Here is a 12820-nt window from a genome sequence, read left to right on the forward strand (position 1 = left end):
AATCTGAAATAGAATACTATCGTGTGTTCGTAGAAGTGGCCTGTTTGTGTCTTTTTTGTATATGGGTGCTTAGATAAATATACAAAAAAGATAAAAAAGATTAAAAAAAAAAAAAAGATAAAGAGCAAGAGAGAAAGATAATGATAATGATGAGAGAATAAGGAACAAAAAGCATAAAGACAAGAAACAAACAAACAAAAAATAAAAATGATAATTTAAAAAATTGTTATGCGTAGTTGAGAGACATTAAATAAATGAGCATTCGCGCGAGACGAGGCGTGCCTTCCGTTGTATTAATTGTTGGCAAATTTTTTCTTGTATAAATCGATAGAAAATGAAGAGAAAAAAAGAAAGAAGATGAAAGAGAAAGAGAAAGAGAGAGAGAGAGAAAGAGAGAAAGAGAGAGAAAGAGAATATGATTAAAATTCAGATAATGGAACGAATAGATGAAGAGAATTATCATCGACAAAGAAATATTTCATCGAGTGAATACACATACATGTATATAAATGTATATATATGTGTATGTATTACACATATACACACATATATATATATATGTATATGTATTAGGGCAAGTGCCTCATTTAAAAAAAGGAACCGTTTCGTTTGAAATATATTACTTTAAAAAAATCGGATGAGATGATAAGCATGAGATAAGATAGAAAGAGAAAGAGAAAGAGAGAGAGAGAGAGAGAGATAAAAATGTAAAAAAAAAAAGAGAGAAAAATAAAATAAAAAAGATGAAAGAAACTTAACGCAATTAGTGAGACTAATTTTGGGTAATATAATGTTGTGCACTTATTAATGTGCTGTGAATATTGGATTAAGTGTGTGTCGGATTTTATTGAAGAAGAAAAAAAGAAAAAAAAAAAGATAATGGAAGAAGGAAGATGAGAAAGAGGATTTAAAATAGATGAGAGAAAGATTATTAAAAAAAAAAATAAAAAAGAGAAAACAAAAATGATTATAGCAGGAGGGAGAAGGGGGTGACAGGCACGCACGTTTATATACAATTTTGATTTTATTTGTCATCTCTGATCTTTCCTTTTTTTTTATTTTTTTTTTTAATTTTTTTATTTGTTTTATCATCAATGCGTATGAAATTTTAGATGAAAAGACATTTGTCAAGATGTAAGAGAGAACATTTGTTTAATGAATTTTTATTATATGTGACATCACATCGAAACAGTTTTTACACAATAATCTAATGAATAAATTAATTAATAATTGATATAATGCAATTGAACAAAAAAAAAAAAGAAAAAGAAAAACAAGTTGAATCGTATTTTAAATATGTATATCAATTTATAGATCAATCACAATTAATTATTGTATAGATTTGTTTAACCCTTAAAGTGCACACTTGGTAAAAGTTAGTTTAAGTGCACCACTGTGGGGTGTTTGACACCCCAACGTGTGTTTGAGCGCGTCTCCTAAAGCTGCTGTTTAATATTTTGACCTTGCAATTTTTTTCAAAGTAGTTTGATACATCTTTTTTAAAATAGAATAAGTTTTATACCGATCTGAATTAACACTAGATGTTATTAGACAAATTTTTTCGAATTCAGTATCGTTTTTGAGAGATCAACAATTTGTTGGGGTGTGTCAAACACCCCATGTTCACTTTAAGGGTTAATGGCAATTATATTTTTTTAAGAATTATATTTAGTAATTTTTGTTTAATTTTTTTTTTATATTTCATCAAAACAAATCGATGGATTGTAGAATTTATTTTTTATATTTTAATATTTACATTTTTGCCTAAAAATCATTTGTTCATATATATACGTATGTATATTTAGATAAAAGAAAATTATTTAAATTATAAATAATTTCTTCGTATAAATAATTAGATTTAACAGAAACAACATTAACAAATCGAAAATGAAAGATGATATTTCATTTTAATTGTATTTAAATAATAAATGATTAAGAAAGTTTACGTTTTAACTTTGATAAATGATTTTCTATCTACTTTTAGATATTTTGTGAAGTTTATAATCAATCTGATGGTAAATGAGAAAAATGATTTATATATATATATATATAAACATTAATTTACATAAGAAGATATCTCATTTGTTCGGTTTTTGAAAGGGGTTTTTCATTTGTTGTTGTTGAAAGGATTCATGGAAAAAAAAAATAAAAAATAAAAAGAACAAAAATCATGGCAAAGTATGAAAATGAATTTTTTATATAAACGTGCCACCCTATAGTTAATACGATGCCTTTGGCACAATGTGGCACATTTTTAATCGAATATTAATTAATAATAAATACTCGTTAAATTGCGTGTAATATTTGCGTTAAGTTTTAATCGTGTGATTAATAGAAAATGTGGAGAGTGCCTGAAGATAATTAAAAAAAATAAAAAAAAAGGGATGATTTAACGAAAAACATTTAAAATGAAATGAACGAAAAAGGTTCAGAGGAAGAAAATAAAAATAAAAAAAAATAAAATAAAAATGAAAAAAGAAAAAGAAAAAGTCGAACGAGTTACGAAATATGAAATCATTGATTTAAAAAATGGGAAGAAAATGAAATAAAAATAAAAAGAAGTGGAACACGAGTTACAAAATATGAAATCATTGATTTAAAAAAAAAAAAAAAATAAATAAAACTCTCAATGAGAAATTCTTTTCTTTTATTTTAAGTTTTAACAAAAAATATTATACTTTATTAAGGGATACATGTTGAATAATATAATTTAAATAAATAAAATTTGTGAAAGGAAAAATGAAAGAAGTAAATAATAGGGAAAATAAATGTAGAAATAATACAATAATGAATAATTAAGTTGAAATTGAATCATTTGAGATCATTTTGTTTTTTTTATAAATATTAAACTAAATATTGAATTATATATATTTAAAATAAAATTTTAAAAAAGAAAACAGAACAAAATGTAGAAAGAATACGATAATTAAATTTAAATTTAATCATTTCGCGATCATTTTGTTTTATAGAAATATTGAAATTAAATATTGAATAATATAATTTAAATAAAATTTGAAAAGTAAAAAAGAACAAAATGTAGAAATAACACAATAATTAAATTTCAATTGAATAATCATTTCAAGATGATGATTGTGTTTGATTATAAATATTAAACTAAATTATTGTAAAATAAAATATAATTGTGAACCCTTTGAGTGTTGAATACTTTTACCTAAAATATTTTCTATGAACTGAATAATTTATTATTAATCAAATTATCTAATAATAAATTATATTTCATTAATAATTACAATTTTTATTTCTGAATATAATTTAATTTAATTAATATAAACAATTATTACATTCGATGTGTCGAATGACCACACTAGTAATTTTTATCAAACGCATATATGCGTTCATAGCACACTCAAATGGTTAATTCCTACAAACAATATTCTATAAATTATCAATTTAATAATTTCATTTAAAAAAAAAAGAAAAAATCAATGATTTCACATTCGCATTATTTCATTTAGAAATTAAAATGATTTATTATTAATAAAAAAAAAACAAAAAACAAAAAAAAAAGCAAAAACTAAATAAAAGAAACGTCGATTTTACGATATTGGATCAATGATAAAAAGAGAAACGTCTTGATCAAGATTCGTTTATCTTTTTCTTCAAGAACGAGAAGTTTTAAACGAGTATAGAACGAAAAAAAAAAAATATATAAAACGAAGAATAAAAAAGCTTTGTTCCTTTTTTTTTTTTTTTTTTTTAATTTTATTTCCTAAAGGGTAGAAAAGAGAATGAGAGAAAGAGAGAGAGAGAGAGAGAGAGAGAGAGAAAGCGAAAGAGAAAGAGAAGAAGAAAAAGTAGAAGAAAAAGTAGAAAGAGGGTTGGGGGAGGATAGAAAAAGAATGGCGTCTACGTTATTCTGATTTATTTTCCGTGACACGATCGAACGAGCTCTTTAACTCTTTCCCTTTACCTCTTCCATCTTCTGAGATTGTCTTAGTGTATGTGTGTGAATACATATATGTATCATCTATATATTATGATCTATGTGTATGTATATATACGTATCTATGTATACGTTTCTACTCGTTTACAATGTATACTTCGTGTTATACATACATACACATGCACATATATGTATATATACACACATATAAACACACATATATATATATGTATGAAGAAAATTCAGCGTTTCTTTCCATTGACTCCGACGATAAACGGGGGATCAGAATGAGGAGGATGAGGAGGATGATGAGGATGAGGATGAGAAGGATGAGGTGGAGGATGAGGTTAAGGTTGTGTAATATATTAAACTTTTAAAGCCACCGATTAACCAACACTGCCGCGTCAATTCTAACGTGATTTCTAACGAAATACGCGATTTTCACGATAAAAACAAACTAACAAACAAGATCAACAAGATTAAAAAACAAAAACTACTAAAATATTCGCCATTTGTACCAACAACAACCAACACACCACCCCATCGATTTATTTGATTTGAACACACGTTAAGCGCCAAGCGAATTTTTTAATATTTTAACGAACGAAGATCAAATCTGCTATGTCTTTCCTAATTTCTAAACATTTTATACAGGAGAATTAAATAAACATGAATGGATATGGATTTTGTTAACTCTTTGCGATACAGAATTTCAAATAATAAAATAGCCCTATGTTGTATATCAAATTTTATTACGTTGTTTTAAATAAAAACAACATTTATATATTTATGTAAAAACATAAAAAACAAAAAAAAACAAAGAAAATTAATAACGAAAAATTAATAACCCAATTTGCTTATTTATGCATAAATAAGATGAGATAGAAACTTATGAGCACGTGTAAAAATTGCAATAATATTATTCGAGATGGGATTAAAAATGTCCCACTGTTGTATCAAAAAGATGGGACACTTTTAAATCCCACCGTGCCTCAAAGAGTTAAGGAAATTCCCTAAGTCAGGCCACAGGCATTAATTTGTATTGAAAAACTAGTTGAATGTGTCAGTCACATGTGACGGACGTGGCCTAAACGAAAAGTTTGGTGTCAGTCGCCAATGACTGACGTGGCGCTCAACGTGTTAATTAATTAATTAATTAATTAATTAATTAAATAATAATATTATAAAATACGAATAATACGTGTGAAGAAAAAGAAGAAGAAGAAGAAGAAGAGAGAAAGAAAAACGTGATTTGATAAAAAGAATGGACAAACAAAGAAAAAAGGATTTTTCGAAATCGTGAAAAAAGTGTGCACGAGTGTGACGTGGAAATGTGTGTGAATTAAACGAAAATGAAATTCATGTGGGGGTGAGTGAGGGAGTGAGGTTAAAGATTTGTTTGATCGAATGATCTATGAACAAACAAAAAAATATACGAACAACAAAATATGAGAGAGTGAGAGAGAGAGAGAGAGAGAGAGAAAGAGAGTGCTTTAAAAAATTGTGTGTGCCGGATGAACAAAAAAAAATGGTGACGATAATTAATACTGTATTAAAAAAAAAAAATTATTAATAATAATAATAATAATAATAAAGAAATGATTTAAAAAATGAGAATAACGAATGTGAGTGAGTACGTGTGAGTGTGTGTGTGTGAGAGAGAGAGAAAGCTACATAAACAATGTAAATACGTAAAAATTGTTTTTCATTTTTATCTTGTAAGATTGATATTTTTAATTTCTCTTCCATTTTAATGTTTTTTAATTTTTTTTTATTTTTATTTTTTTATTTTTAATTTTTAATGTTATTTAAGTTGTGCCTCTTTTGTATCGACAAATTGTTCACATTTAATAATTATCGGCTAAAAACTCTCTTAATTACTCGTCGCGTGCGTAAACGAAGAAAAAATTATGACAAAAAGAAAAAAACGAACCGAGACTACGCGTTATTTAAACAATTATTATTATATCCACAATCTTCATTATCACGTATTAAAAAAAAAAAAAATTATAATAATAATAATAATAATGATAATGATAATGATAATAAAAAAAAAAACAAAAAATAAAAAATAAAGAAATAATAAAATTAAGAAACAAATGTTAAAAACAAACACTACCAACAACAACAACAACAACAACGTACATAATACATTTTACATTTAAAAAAAAAATAGCGAAAGAGAGAGAGAGAGAGAGAGAGAGAAACGAAACAAAAAAATAAATAAATAAATAAAATTATAATCATACAATTTACGCGATACTACACATATGTAGAAAAAAAATGATATTACACATATACATGCATTACATACATATACTATACATTTTTTAATTCGCATTAATATAAATATACATTCATTCATAAATACATACATGCTCATACATGCTCATACATGCATATACATATAAATATATATATATAATACATTAATGCGTTCACATATTTGCGAGTACCTACGATAGGTGCATATACGAGGTATAAGAAAGAAAAGTTGAACACACGAGGCAGCTAATTTACATTGTAAAACGTTCAGACTTTTTGACTATTATATAAAAAAAAAAAAAAAAAAAAATCTGGGACAAATAAACCCCCCCCCACACACACACGTGTATATTTCCTTTTTCTTTTTCTTCTAGTTTAATTTTCTCGTTTGTTTTTTTTTCCTTTCCTTTTCTCTTTGTTTTTTTTTTTATTTTTTATTATTATTAGTATTATTATTATTATTATTATTATTATTATTATTGTAATATTTGCAATACTGTCGTATCAATTTATTTTATACGACGAGTATTGGCAAATGATCTCGTTAATAAGATTTGTACTTTAAAAAAATTAAAGAGAAATTGTTGAGAGTGAAGGTAAATTTGTTTGAAAATAAAATGAAATAAGAAAAAACGATAAGGGAGAAAGAAAAAGGAATAAAAATAAAAATAAAAATAAAAATAAAAATAAAAATAAACAATGTGGAAACATCCAACTTAGGTACCTTGCATTAAAATGAAATATAATTATATATATATATACTTATAATAATAATTTTAATTATAATAATAATATTATTATGAATAATTATAATTGATAATGATAATAGTAATATTTATAATTGAATTTAATTATTATTATAAATAATAATAATAATAATAATAAATAATAATAATAATAATAACGCGAATGGAATGATGATAATATTTGAACAAATTGTTATACGCTAAATAATTTTTAAATTTAGTCGACAAAAAATCGATAATATTACCTATAAATGTAACATGTATACAAAAAAAAAAAAACGATTTATTAGGAATGATATTTAAAATAAACGAACGATGTAAATAGTATAATTAAAAGAGATAAAAAAAAAAATGGGAAAAAAAATCAGAGATCTGTTTAAAGCTGACTTTATTGCACCCCTTTATTCTAGTGTTGCAGGGTGAGAAGAAACAGGGGTAGAAAATATAATGATAGTAGAAAAGAGGAAAGAAAATGCACAGATCTATTGTTCGTTTCATCATTGGTTATTGAATCCTGAAACACGTGCATGGTTTTTCAAAAAATACATTTCTAAAATAAAATAAAATACAATAAAATAAAATAAATTAATAATTGGGTGTAGAAGTAATATCGTTAATTTAATTTTAAATAGAAACAATTTTGTGTTATCAAATAAAAAAGGATTTAAAAACAATATTAAAAAATAAAGAAACCATAAAATAAAATAAAATCTACAAACACAATACAAGAATAATAAATTCTAGTGTACAACTATCGTAAATTTAATTTGAAATAAAAACAATTTTGTTATCATATAAAAATTAATTTAAAAAAAAAATATATTAAATAGAAAAGAAATAAAAAATAAGGAAACCACAAACAAAAATAAAATCAAATCAAATCAAATTTACAAATCTACAACACAAGAATAATAAATCCTAATAGATAAAACTTTGTTGTTACAAATTTGATTATTTTCTAAAACAAAAACAAAAAGAATATTGATTACAAAATAATCAAGATAAATTAAATGACGTAAATATAGATTTGTTAGATTTGCAATATCAGATATTGCGTAACGATACATGTGCACTATAGTAATCTCATTTCGATCATGAGGAAGACATGTGGTATCAAGTCAGTATCAACAGAATCAACACACATTCACACTATATATATGTACATGCATAGAAATATGTAGAACTATATCAATGCCAATGGTGGAACGTGATAGAGAAGGGTAGAAAGAGGGTGGTTGGGGGGAGGGGAGGGTGGCAGTCCAGGCGTACATATTTGCCGTGCCAACGCAATGTGTTTTACGTGTACATAGGATGATAGTCCTAATTAATAACTAGATAGCTATTAGAAAGTCAAATCGCGTTAAATTGGCCGAAAATAGGATCCAGTTGAAATATAGATTAGGTGGTGTGGGGTGGTTCGGGAAGGGGGGATTGGTGATTTGCTTGATTTCAAATAAGAGAAGAGTTAATTATGGGGGAATGGGGAAATAATTTGAATTGCAACAAACACGCATAGTTTATACTAACTTATCTCTTGATAAAGAAAATCACACACACACACACACACACACAGCAAACACAAACATACATATGTGACCATAATTATGAAAGTGATTAAGTAAGTCATGTATCTGTTGTTTCGAGATATTTTAATGATTTATATTTGAACACTAGATAAATTCTATATAATATTGAAATAACAAACATTATCTAACAATTTATTTATAACAATATCGGTTTCAAATTACATTGAATTTATTTAGTTTAACCTTTGTTTATCACACTTGATCTAAAGGACCCAAACCTTTTTTGCAACATGAGTCGTCATTTTTTTCAATTGTTCAACTTTCGTAATTTTTTCAACATATTTAAATATAATTTAAAGCTATAAAACTTATATAGTCTTTTTAAGTAAGTATTAAAGAAGTTTCAACAAAATATTGAAGTAAATCTATGCAATAGTTTCTTTTTTATAACGATTTTTCTCGTCCGGGGTCCTTTGGACCCGTGTTGGGTGAGCGTGTTACTCCAGGAAGGGTGGTAAACAAAGATTAAAATAATGTGGTGCATAATAACTAATAAACTAATTTTTTTTTTTAATTTTGACTTAGATCACTTTCATAATTATGGACACATATATATGTATATATGCATACATATGTAATGCATATATTTGATACACGAATTATAATTGTAAAATGGAAAAGGGGATTGGGGATTAAAAAAAAAAAAGAAATTATAATTGAAAATAACAAATGATAAACTAGGTCACACACACACATATATATATATATATATATGTATCTATAAATAATGATATATATGTATATATATATAAACAAGTTTTTTGTAGATAATTATTCTTCTTACATCATCTTCCGGTAGAGATAATCTTAATACATTCTCAAGAACGATTGTACGTATGTATTTCACGTGAACAATTATTATTATCATTATCATTATTATTATAATAATTATTATTATTATTATTATTATTATTATTATATATACATATATATATATGTATATCGTGTAAAGATTGACTAACGAAATATAATACATACATGCATAAAATATATATGTGAATATTTCGAATCGAAGTTTGTTCGCAACAAAAACTTCGCACAGGTAGGATTTTACTGGTTTTAAAGAGAAAGAAAGAAAGAAAGAAAGAAGAAAAAGAAAAAAAAATAATAATAATAATAAAAAGAAAAGAAAGAGAAAATTTAAAAAAAAAGAAAAATAAAGAGAGTAAGAGAGAGAGAGAGAGAGAGAGAGAGAAATAAATAATTCGCGCGCACGCAGGACGAATTTACCTGAATAATAAAATTGATAAACCTGAACGCGCGTTTTTTTTCGTCGTGTCGTGTGTGTGTGTGTGTGTAATAAGTGGTATGCTTGAGTGCGTGCGTATACGTATGGACTTGTGTGTGTGATATATATATATATATACATATACATATACATAAATTACATACATATGTACCTTCCTTCATTTTTATTTTCGTTGTAATTTTTTAATTCATATTTTTTGTACTTTTAATTTTAATCTTAATTTTAATATCTTTTTCTTTTCTTTTCTTTTCTTTTCCCTTTTTTTGTTGTTGTTATTTTCTTGTATTTTTTTTTTTTTTTGACTGCGTGCGCATGTATTTTACTCACGTATAAAACACGTGCGTAAAAAAAAAACAGGTAAACTACTATTAGGATAAATAATATCTAATTGCATAGAAAAAGACAGATTTTTGTTTCGATGTAAAAATCGTTGGATTTTAATTAAGAAAGAAAAGGAAGAAGAAGAAGAAGAAGAAGAAGAAGAAGAAGAAAAAAAGAAAGAAAATATAAATAACACAATAATAATTTACAACTATACGACAATTTTTTTTTTCGTAATCGTATTAGTTAAAAAAACAACAAAATAAATAAATAAATAAATAAATAAATAATAATAAGAAGAAGAATTCATTCTTTGTATACTAAGTTTTTTTATTTTTCTTTAATTCTTACCCTCGTCTTTCTACTTAATTTTAATTATTGTATCCAATCATCGTTGAATTAATTATCGAGAACACAAAAAAAAAGTCACACGTTTTTATCGTTCTCCTACGAACAATACTACAAAATAAATAAATAAATAAATAATTAAATAAATAAATTAATTAATAATAATAAAATAAAATGAAAACGTTCTCTCCATGTTAATATGCGCACTGACCAGTAAAAAAGAAAAAAAAAAGAAATGTTTTTCCTTTTCGTATAAATTTAAGCTTACATTTTGCGAACTTCTGTAATATGTATATATTATAAGAATAAAAAAATAAATAAATAAATAAATGAACTATTATAAAATAAAATAAAATAAAATAATATTATATATAAATATAAATATATATTAACGACGAGATAGGAAATGAGAAAAAGAAGAAAAACAAGAAAATCTATATACTTTTAGAAACCGCAATTGAATAAAATAAAATAAAATAAAATAAAAAAAAATAAAAATAAAAACAAATATATGCGGATTATTATAAGAAACAGATTCATTATTCCAAAGTCATAAGAATAATAATATTCAGAAATAATAAAATAATAGTAATAATAATTATTATAACAACGCGAGAGAGATAATAATAATAATAATAATAATAATAATAATAATAATACTAATAATAATAATAATGAAATTTAAAAGAAAAAAAGAAAAAGACAGAAAGGAAGAAAAAGAATAAAAAAAAGAAAAAGAAAACAACAACACCGAATTGTTTTATTAAAAATGTCGTTCTCTATGCTGCAAAAGAAAACATAAAATAAAAATAAAAATTATAATTAAAATTATAATAAAATAAATAATTAATAAAAAAAAAGAATATAGAAAATGAAAAAAAGAAAAAGAAACACAAAAAAAAATTAAACAAACAAATAAATAAATAAATAAATAAAACGCGATAAGTCCCATCGATGCTGCCGTACGAATACATAATAATAGTTAAAAACAACAAACGCCAGTACGTAGTAATTAATTAATTAATAATATTAATAATATAAAACGCAAAACAAACGAGAGAGAGAGAGAGAGAGAGAGAGAGAGAGGAAGGAAGATAATATAGAAATACACATAAGTAGTTTTTAAGCCGATCTTTTTTGAATTAAAATGTAATATCTATCCACTCGAAGGAATATTTTTATTAATTATAATAGTTGCAACCAAAAGAAAAGCAAAAAAAAAAAAAAGAAAAAGAAGAATTAAACGAAGCAGGAGAAAGATTTGTTTAAAAAAAAAATAAAATAAAATAAAATAAAACATGGCTGACTCGAAGAGATATAAATAAAATACACACACACACACACGAATAATACATAAACAAAAATATACATATTATAATACATACACATGTAGATACAGGTGTCTGTTAACAAAAATTCGATACCAGAATATAAAACCATTGGTTTTCCATTCCCTTTACCCTTCTCTCCTAGATATTGAAAAAAAAAAAAAAGACAATTTCTAATCGTAATTTCATTTTCAATAATTATCAATCGTACATTTGTTATTATTTGTTCTTATTCTTTTTTTGTTTATTCGAAATACGCGCTCTCAACGAACATCAGACACATTTTTTGAACAAGACTGAGGAGAAAGAGAATAAAATAATAAAACTCTTGTATATAGATTATTATATACATAATAATACATCCAATACATAGTAATGATGATGATGATGATGATAATGATGATTATGATTATGATGATGATGAATTTGATAAATAAATAAATTGTGTACGTAAGAACAGAATGAATATACATATATAATGTATTATTATCGATTAAATTCAATTGTTTGATGATATGTACGTTAAATAACAATGATTATGATGATGTTTATGATGATGATTATTATTATTATTATTATAATAATGATCATAATAATGATGATGATGATAATGATTATGATAATGACGATACACACCGATTAAATTGAGAGAAAGTTAGGCGTGTGTGTAAATGAGTATATGGAATAAAATCCTCTGTATATATTATATAATACACAAATCAAGGTACTACCGCGATAAATTACTACCGCTATCACGGCCTTATATTTCTTAAACGAAATGATGAAAGAAAATCAATCATTCGTAGTATAACTTTTGTTATTTTGTATTTAACAATTTTTACGAATGGATGCTCATATTTTTATTATTTCATTTAATAAACGTTTATCTTTTCTTTTTCATTCAAGTTTTTTTTTATAAAGAAGATCTAATCTCTATCTTTCTTTTTATTTTTTTTTTGTATTAATTCAAATGTTGTCTCTTCATTGAAAACAAGTGAGAAAATTGAGATATATTAATATAATTGATAGAAATGTTGAAAAATAAAAAAAGAAATCATAGTAATATATTAGTC

Source organism: Polistes dominula, unplaced genomic scaffold (assembly GCF_049000335.1).
Source record: "Polistes dominula isolate Pdom_NZ unplaced genomic scaffold, Pdom_raw_medaka contig_11, whole genome shotgun sequence".
Taxonomy (NCBI): domain Eukaryota; kingdom Metazoa; phylum Arthropoda; class Insecta; order Hymenoptera; family Vespidae; genus Polistes; species Polistes dominula.